Source organism: Dipodomys spectabilis, unplaced genomic scaffold (genome assembly GCF_019054845.1).
Source record: "Dipodomys spectabilis isolate Male_0828 unplaced genomic scaffold, ASM1905484v1 ptg000686l, whole genome shotgun sequence".
Taxonomy (NCBI): Eukaryota; Metazoa; Chordata; class Mammalia; order Rodentia; family Heteromyidae; genus Dipodomys; species Dipodomys spectabilis.
This window is the reverse complement of record NW_024871363.1, coordinates 615,511-626,172: the sequence shown is the minus strand read 5'-3', so window position 1 is coordinate 626,172 and position 10,662 is coordinate 615,511. Positions and strand designations below refer to the sequence as shown.

Sequence of the window (10,662 nt, the reverse complement as noted above, 5' to 3'; positions counted from 1 at the left end):
GCAATAGGGGAGGCCTTATAGTCCTTCACCTTCACTAGACTTGAAGCCAAGAATCTGTGATAAGTAGGAAATCCGGCAAGAGCTAAGAGGAGGACAGAGAATTAGAACATAGGAGCATTGTTCTTTTGTAACAGACACTGTCCTTCAAGGTATGGGTGATTTAACTCTATTCTTCTCCATACATCTTGTTGAGCAAATGCAAAACAAAGAAAAATAATCTATTGAAATAATTTTGCAAAGAATAACTTCACTACTCCTGATATGGTATCTATGGAGAGTCTTAAGAGAGAATATATAAGTGCAGTATTCTTCGGTTTCCTCTAAGCATTTTGTTAGCAAAATATACCTTTGAGGTTAGAAGTGATTGAACCAAAAATTGTTGGAGTACTTATTTTTGAGGGCACTTTAGACACAAGAAGACTTTCAAGGTAAAAGACAAAAGAAAAAAGTATAGCTAAATATTTGTGATCACAGCTTCTTGGACTGGTATTTTGGAGACAGAGTTTTACATTAGAGATTGTCCTCATTATCATTGATGCTGGGTTTCCGTGGCAACCAAAACCAAGGGGGAAGTTTAATGGACTCGCTTGGACAAGTAAACAGCATGATAGAAAAAAAATGGAAAATAATATTTAGTGAATTATTTTGAACAATTACTTTGCCAGAACAAAGAAGGAAATATGTAATTCAAATTACTCGACATAAATTTATGAATAAAAGTAGTCAATAGAAATGAGAGAAAACATAGAGGACTGTTTCCTCTCCAGTGGTGTGATGGGATCTTGATCTTGTTACTTCCATTTTATCTTCAAAAGCTATCAAATGTGGCCCAGGACTGGAGCATCCAGTTCAGACCAAGAGAACTCGCAGAAGAGAATATTTGCAGCAGATGTAGGTGATTTATAACCTTAGACAACCTATTTAAATCTGTTAAAAATTCTCCTCTACCCCAAACTGCCCACTTTAAACAACTTTGTATGTTTTCCCAAGATTGTCCTTCATTAACTATTTAAAATTTTGAGAGGTCATAATCATATTCTATAGAGATTGCTGTTTGGTTGTGCTTTTTGTGTGTTTTTGTTTTTTGTTGTGTTTTTTCACTGAATTTCAAAATGTTGTGCTAGTGTGTTACAATTAAATATGTCCATCTAATTGTTCAATGTTCCTGGATCAGAGTCACTCCTTCTATCATTTTCAACCAACCCCTTCTACAAGATTTATTTCCAATTTACCACTTCCTTTCTCACATGTGTACATTGAGTATTCTAGCTGTACTTGACCATTGTTCCATTTTTCATTCATTCTATGTCTTTACTATTATTCCTCTCTGGTTTCAACTTCCTGATAGTCATTCTGTTCAACTGTCTGTTAGTACTTTGAAAGGTTTATATACATTCCATGGAGTTTCAATTCTGCATATATTTAAACTGATGTCAGCTTAAATTCCCATAATTCATTCATCTGAAGTAACAATTTGCAAGACTGGAGACATGAAGCACCTAGACATGATTTTATTCCCCTCCATTTGGAAGATTACTCATTAGTCAAAAAGAAAGTTGAAAAATGGCTTAGAATGTATTCCTTACTAACAGTTTTATAAATGGCTTTGTACAGTGGTTTGTGATTATTTTATTTTACACGGGATAATATTTTCTACCACCTATGAGTTTTGGAAAAAGAAAAAAACTAAAATTTACTACTGTAGAGGAATATGATAGAAATAGAAGACAGATTTTATGTTTGTCAAATCTCTGATACGTACTCATATTCAAGACTTAAAGTCATATTTCTTACTATGTTAGATAGGGAAAACATAAAACACCATATGATAAGGCAACTATTTACGACTTTTTAAAATGTACTTATTATGTGACGAAATTTACTTTATTAGCTAATGTTTTGGTTTGAAATATGGGAGGCTGATCTAGTAATAAATTTTCGAAGGCACCTACTGAAAAACACAAATGGTGAGGGGTCCTATTTCTACACTTTAATGAATGGTTGAATCTGATTGGCATTAGTGCTGGGTAAATAAATCAACTCTATTGTAACTTGCTCCCTACACTTGAAAAACTAGTAACGTCACTAAATATCATCTACTTGTAAAGTGTTATTTTGGCAAATGTGATTTTAAAAAGTTTATTTGAAAAGGAATATAGTTTCAGGAGATTAAGTGTAGGTTATCATTTGTTTTAGAATGACAACGTTTTTACACTACAGAACCAAGTTTTACTGAAGTACCAGTGTTTTGAAGCACTAAGGATCTTCTCAATTATTGTTTTTTCTGAATTATATTTGAACTCTATGACAAGTATTCCTAGCATTGGTAGACCAATTATGGATCTATCATTCCAGGAACTATTTTTTGGCCTGCTGATGCTGGACTTAAATCATTCATTAATCCTTAGGAGAGGGGTATTACAAATAATTTTGTGACATTTGTTGTCTTGTTCACTCATATGGGATGGTCTTCTGAAAATTGAAAGTTTGAATTACTGTACTTTCACATTTTGTGATCTCATCTTGCATTTTAAGTTGCCTTGCATTTTCCAATTGCTTACTGCTAATTCCTGCATTTCAAGGAATTGGAGCCCTGAAATATAGGAAATGAGAAATTGAGATGGGTCTTCAATTACTTTCTGTTGGCATGTTGCATGGGCCTAGGTGAGAACTCTTGCTCTAGTTATCTGATGACACGGATAACTGGGACTTGGGATCCTAGGTCCCGTGGATCCTGTAGAAGAATAATACCTTTTAGACATCATATCAGCAAAATTTGAGTATAATCAGTAGGAATGCTTCAGAAATATGGAGAAAAACAGTTTGGGACCAGAGAGTTTAAACAATAAACAGAGCAGAAGTGTAAAATCCCTTATAGATTAGAGGAAAACAATATTGTTTTTTTTTTTACCATGTGAATTCAGAAGACAAAGAACACTTAGAAGGTATCACAAGTTTATACCGAAAACATTGCATTGATACTTTTTATATTCTAATATATATTCTAATCCTGATTATTTGTATTCCAATCTATTTATTGGAGTAAATATCAATTAATTTGTCAAATTATCAATTAATTCCAGTAAGATTCACTGTGTGAAATATAAAATCAGCACATATAAATATAAAATACATAATTATATATAATATAAGAAAATGTTTTGCATTGTTCTGTTGTGGTTAGGGTAACAAAGGCAACTGTTTTAAAATATTATTCCATTACCTATACCTCAGTGTTTGGTAGAATTAGAACTAAAGCTTTACCATTCGGAGATGTACAGCCTAGAGGGAATAGGAAACACTGTGATTAAAACAATTTAATGCCTAATAATGAGGAGAAACATATGGACTTTTCCTGGAGCTATGGAATATAGTTTGTGATAGAAAATCATTGGTGTAAGTTCCTGCCTGGTTGGATGGTAGACAAGCCAGGACATGAGGTAATCATGCATATGAATAATTTTTTCACCTTCTTGGCTTTAGCTACTTTTGAAATGGTAGGGTGTAATAAACAATTATATTCAGAAAAAGAAAAAATACCTTCTAGTCTGAACACTTCTTTTTTTTTTTTTTTTTGGTCAGTCACGGGGCTTGAACTCTGGGCCTGGGCACTGTCCCTCAGCTCTTCAGCTCAATGCTAGTTCTCTACCACTTGAGCTACAGCGCCACTTCCTGTTTTCTGGTGGTTTATTGGAGATAAGAGTCTCACAGTCTTTCCTGCCCAGGCTGGCTTTGAACTGTGATCCTCAGATCTCAGCCTCCTGAGTAGCTAGGATTACAGGCGTGAGCCCGGCTTCGTCTGAACAGTTCTGTCTGAACTGTTCATCTCTCTATGATCCTATGTAACTAAGATTAGTTTTGCTCCAATAAGACAATCTGTGCTGTCAGGGTAAGATATCCTGGTTGGTCTGTTCCTACATGGAGTAAGGGTAAAGTGTCAGGGAGACATTTGTGCCAGTCAGACCTCATTTGGGAAATTTTAAGCTGCAGGATTTTAGAAGTAGCTCTTAAGCAAGGCTTACTTTGAATCCATTAGCTCAACAAAGCTAAATCAGTTCATAAATAAGTATTTGAAAATCCATCACTTTTGGACGTAGGTATAAAGGCTTCAAAGTACGATCAAATTTCAAATGAGAAAGACTTAAAATAGTTATTGACAAAAATTGCAAATATGAGCAATCGAACAAACAATATAATTTTTTCCACCATACACAGAATTTTACAGAAATAAGATGAATAGCAATTTAAGGAACAATAAGGTTTCCTTGTTACAAATAGGCAACCAAGGATATATGCCTGTCTTAAGATTGCATCATTAACTACTTAAATTTACAGGATACTACATGCTTCAGCAGCACGTCTACCCGAATTACAATACAGAGATTAACATTGCTTTTGCACAAGGATGATATGAAAATTTGTGAAGTATTCTATATTTTTCGTTCTTCAGATGCAAGAAGTGAAAAACAGTTATTAAAAAGTTGATTACAAATATACAAGTGTAATAATACATGTAATTCGTAGAAATAACAGTTATTTTGTCATCAGTGTATTCAATCTTCACTTTTTTAGAAAAGCCTTTACATAGCATAACATTTATAAAACTTTTGAAATAAGATAGCATTGTCATTTTAACCTAAAGATATAAAATCCTATAAGGACCTAGGCATTAAAGGAATCTTAAACTGTTTCTATATGGAAAGCAATCTGAAAGGACACATTTATTAATGAACCTATATATTATAAAACAATGTCGAATTCAAAGTATTATATCTAGGAGGGAAAGAAATAGATTATAGACATTATACAAACAGAATACTAAATATTTTAAAATATACTTTTTTCAGACAAGCACCAGAAATATCTTCAGTTTCTGTACTACTCATTTCAACAGATAAGTTAAAATTATTTCTGATTAAAAAAATCACAAACACTATAGAAATCATTATTGATGTATACAAACAACTCGAATATATTTTGACATCAAAGTCAGGCAATTCACTTGGAAGAATACCATGGAATCCATGAATTTTTAAAGTAAGATATTGCTGTTTCTTTGTATTGTGAAAATATTTTGTATGGACACATGGGACGGACTGGCAATTTTGAAATTTAAGAAAGTTACCCAAACCATTAGGACTTAGGAAAACAATTTGTACAGCATTCCACAACTTCAAAGAGGTAGTGATACATAATTATCCTTTTGGCAAGATCAAATGCAGTTTCTTCCAAGTTGTGCTTCAGATCTGGTTTGATATAATGGTTCAACAGAAGGAGATGCAGCTTATCTTTGCTATATCTATTCCCAGCAGCAAGATACAAGGGGGTCAAGAGGCCTTTAGTTTGGCCATTGGTGTCTGCATCATGATGAAATAAAGAAACCACTCTGGTATTATTCCATGTGTAAGTACTGTGCAGGGGTGACCAGCCATTCACAGTTATTACATAAATATCTGCTTTGAGCCACCAACTCATAGACAGTATCTAAGTGTCCACTGTAGGCTTCTCGATGAAGAGGGGTAGACTCATCGTTATCCCTAGTATTCACATGAGTGGCCTTTTTGGAAAGTAATCTCTGCACTGTAGTAAGGCCATTATTTTCAGCAGAACAAAGAAGAAATTTGCTTGAATCCTTCGCCATTTTTTTTCTTGCAGTTGATACCATTTCTCACTTTTCATCTTATTCCTCAATTTCATCAGAATTGCCTAACCAGAGTTTTTGAGTGCCAGTGAGAATGAGGTGTCCATGTTTTCCAATAGTTCACATTGAATGAACTGGTCACAAAAATACGGTGAATTTCCTGCACCTGTTTTTTTCACTATTATTTATTTTCTCTTTTTTCATTTTTACTATTCTAAATTATTCTAACTGGTGAGTAGGGATTTGGTAGAGAGCAGAGGAAAGATTTTCCTCCATATTCAAAGGGACAGACTGAAAATGAGACCAGTGGTGTCTTCATGTGCAGCTTATTCTAGGAATGAGAAAATAGGAAATAATGCCTTATATGTAAATGAATTGGGAAATGACAGAGCAGACAGTGAAATGATGCAACCAAAAATATAAAAGCAAAATACATTAGGATAATTATGGAGCAATCATATTACCTATGAGAACCATGAGAGGGAGAGATGAAGAGAGAGACAGATGTGCAATGATCTAGCTAACCACAAAATCCATCCCTCTGATCAAATTATAGAGCAAATAATTTTATTTTTTAAAAGAGATGGAAATAGAATTTAAGATCAGATGTCTCCATTGTTTTTAATTATATTTTAATTATATTTAATTATATTATCTTAAATACTTGTACAAGGGAATTTCCATTCAACGTATCAATTTTTTAAATATATTGGATCTTTATATAACTTGTCCACACCCTTCTAAACCTCACCCCACTTTAATTTTTTCTAGTTTCGTACATCTGCATTGAGTATTATACGTTCACTCTCTTCCTCCATAACTCTCTTTATTCCTTCCTTTTGACTTCCACTCATTTCTTCCAAGTGATAGTTTCCTGGTATTCATTTTGTTGGAGTAAAGTTCAATTTTTATAAGAAATTACACCTTTGAAATACTCCTCTGCAAATAGGATGCTTTGGTTAATATTTTTTTGTAAACTTGTATAAATTTCTAGCTTCCAAATATGAGACAGAACATGGGTCCTTTGTGTGTCTGGCTCTGACTTAGTTCACTTAATATATTTTTAGATCTATCCATTTCTTTCCAAATAATGTAACAGTCGTCAAAATGGATGGGTGCAATCCAATTGTGTATATGTGCCACACTTTCTCCAACCATCACTCCGCCAAAGGACATCTGGGTTGTTTCCGTAACATGGCTATGGCGAGTAGTGCAGCAGTGAACATGGTGGTGAAAGTGATTTTACTGTAACCTTTTGGAAGAATTCATCACTACCTTTATGGGAAGAATCCCCTAGCCAGTTTTCCAGAATAAGCACATCACTCCCTTCATCTTCATCACAATGTATTGCAAGTCCTCAAGAACAAACTTCCCTCTACAGGTCTCAAGAAGCTAAAACCACACTGTGCCCATATTCTTTCAATAAATTTTTTCATAATTGTACATATAATTCACTGAAAACCTTCTATATACTTTCCTAATGTGGGAATGAGGGACATGACAGAGTAAAAGTAAGAAATATGCAATTTACTTCGATATTATCATATTTAAAATCATTTTCAGCTCTAATTCATAGCCTCACATAACATTATTTTAGTCTTTATTTGATTACAACATCTAATCCATAAATTATAACAGGTGAGTTAAAAGCAAGAGAGATGGTTTTCCCAAACTGATTCTCGCAATTCATATTCCATTCAACAACAAGAAACATGTGATATTTTCCTTTGTTTTGACCCTTATTAACTTTTGTTTCCATTTTATTTTATAATGGATGATTTCATAAATCTACCGTAGATACAAAAATATGTTAAAATATTTCTATCCGTATGCATTGATATATACATACACACATATATTACACAGGTTATAAAGATAATGAATAACTTCAGTAACTGTACAATTTACTAAATTATTAAAACTACTGGCGGCTATTGCCTGGCATCCTGGTTAGTCGGGAGGCTGAGATCGGACGATCATGGTTTGAAGCCCTCTTGGGCAAGAATGTCCAGGAGCCTCTTATCACCAAACAGCCAACAGAAAATCAGAATTGGAACTGTTGCTCAAAGTAGTAGAGTAGTAGCCTTGAGAGAAAATTCTCAGGGATATCATCCAGGCTCTTAGTTCAGAAGTACAATCTACCCAAATAAAATCAATTTAATTATACCTGTGTAAGTAAAGTATTTCCATCACCCAAATGCAAAACCCTGCTCATTTGCAAGGTAACTCTGTTTTGTCTGAAGTACCATAAAACATTTTCACTTAAGTTGAAAGTATTGCACCATGGGTTCATTCTATCTCTCTCATGCATTTTTCCACTCAAATACTCAAATCTTACAATTATTCCAATTATTTAAAATCATAGCTTTTTACTTTAATACCCAAATATTAGAGTTTGAATTGAGTGTCGCGTGCCCCTAAGTGAGTGTCCTTACCACTTTGTCATGTCCCAGACCTAAATCATCCTGATTATTTTTCAGATAATTGTGTATGACCTTGGGCTCAGTCCATGTTATGTTATTCTTCCTGGAATTTAGAATAATAGGTGCATGGCATTGTGTACAGGTATTTCTGTCCAGTCTGGACTTTAACCTCGATCCTCACAAAAGGAGACTCCCATGTAGTCAGGATTTTCATAAGCTTGTCATAGCTGATGTTTTTTTAAGCCTTTGCATTTCCTGCTGGTTCTTGAGTACTGTATGTGTTTAGTTGTTCTTCACTTTTTCTTGTATTTCTTTCAAACAAGTTCTTATGTTAAGTGCTGAGAAACCAATTCTTTTTCATGATAGTCAAGGTGAACATGATTTGTTCCAAAGCAATTTCAGTAATATTTAAACACCTTCATATCTATTGATGGTATATAAATGATAAGTGCTGCGAAGGGTCTTTTTATTTTCACAGCAATCTTTGTCATACACAGACAGATCATGAAATATATGAAGATAATAAAACTACAGATGCAAGGAAAGAGAAGGAAAACCTATTATTAATTCTTTGACAGAAGTTTCCCTTCTAGTGAAAGAAATACTTTGCTTGATGCAGGATTTCACAATATTATATTGCTTGGAGGAAGCTAAACAATCATCTAATTCTACAGAATTGAGGGAGAAGAATCAAACTCCTAAGTAGTTTACATTTGGGTCAAATAAAAGCATGCTTCCAGAAGGAGAGTTGACTTTAGAGAAACATGATGAGTTGTAAGTAAATAGGTGCTTAGTTGATTTTGTTACTTTGTAAACTAATACAGGGAAATAGATTACAGCAAGGTAAAAAAAGAACTTCTTATTGAAATACTCATGTGTGTGTGTGTGTGTGTGTGTGTGTGTGTGTGTGTGTGTGTGTGTGTACATGCATGTGTATACACACATGCACATTTGCAAGTGCTCATTCATTCTGTCATCATCCTTAAGCTTCTGTGACCAAGGATTATGGTTTACCACTTGAGCTATTGTCCTACTTCTGGTTTTTTGGAGATAATCGCATGTATTTTCATGATTGGATTGGCTTTGAATAGTGGTCTTCATATCTCAGCCTCCAGAGTAGCTAACTAAGTTTATCCAGCCTCCAAGTAGCTAGTTAAAATTGGGCCTATCCTCTACGCTTCACTGCTCTTTTATTCTTGTCCTGAGGTGTTCACATGCCTAAGTCATATATATGTCTATTTGCTTTAAGAAATACTCTTACTGCTTGGCACCAGGGGCTCCCATCTAAACTTTTAACTACTGAGGAGACTTGAGAACAGAATCCAGGCCAAAAGTTTAGTGGACTTTCTTCCAAATCTATAGCTGGGTGCATTGGATCATTTCCACCATCCTGCACTATCTACAGGTTAAGATTGGAAGGACTGCAGAATCCAGGCCAGCCAAGGTAGGAAACTAGAAAAGTTGGTGTGCAACTCTTATGCCATTGATAATGGGAAGGCTAAAAAGACAGATTACGTGCATGTTCTTGTGGAAAGGGAACCCCTATCCTAAAATTAACCACTGATATGACACCAGTCTAACAAAAACAATACCCCAAGTTGAACACAGTTTCCCACAACCAAAATAAGTATATACTTTAACATCCAAAAACTTAGCACAATCTGCTCTTTGTTCTAATATCAGCTTCATCTAATTATCATATGATGTGACAGAATAGTTTCTTCATTAAACTTACTATATATTTAAAAAGACCTAGAAAATTCTTTCTCACTTACTAAGTGCAAATGAATGGCAAATTGCCTCATTTCTTACCTATTTGATTACCACTATAAATTTATCTTATTATTATTAGTAGTAGTAATATATTCTGATTTATTACTTTACTTTGTAACAGTTTTTAAACTTTTGGCTTCTCTGTTGAAGTATTTAAATAGTATCACCGAATTATATTACTTGGGTACTTAGGGCAGTCTTTTAAAAAGTTTTTAACCAATGGTTCTAGTAATTCTGTTTTTATTTATTTATTTTTTTGGTGGGGTTCCGGCCATGGGACCTGAACTCTGGGCCTGGTCGCTGTTCCTCAAGGATAATTCAAAGCTAGCACTTGACCACTTGAGCCACAGTGCCACTTCTGGCTTTTTTTTCCATTTATGTGATGCTGAGGAAATGAACCCAGGGCCTCAAGCATGCAAGGCAAGAGCTCTACTACTGAGCCACCTTCCTAAGTCTCCACGAATTCTTAATTGGTATATTATTCAGTTTATTTTTAATTTCAAGTTAATTTTATTGTAAAAGTAATGTACAGAGGGGATACAGTTACATAAATAAGGTAATGAGTACATTTATTATGGAAGGAACATTGTTATCTCTTCCATTGATTTTTTTGCACACTCAAAAAAGAACTACTGATGCTTTTCCTGTCGCTATTGTCCAATGGGTACTTTTCTTTCTTTGTTAATGCATTTTTTATTATAAAATTGATATACAGAGGGCTTATAGTTACTTAAGTCAACTAAAGAGTACACTTCATTTTATTTTCTCAATTTCAAATTTTGAACTAAATTGTTTAGTTTTGTTTATGGTAATTCTTTTTTCAGA

At 34.0% G+C, this 10,662-nt stretch overlaps 1 pseudogene; it reads left to right on the top strand.

The window, feature by feature from the left end:
* Nucleotides 1–4,343: 4,343 nt before the first annotated feature.
* On the top strand, nt 4,344–4,440 carry LOC122101782 (annotated as a pseudogene).
* Nucleotides 4,441–10,662: the final 6,222 nt, after the last annotated feature.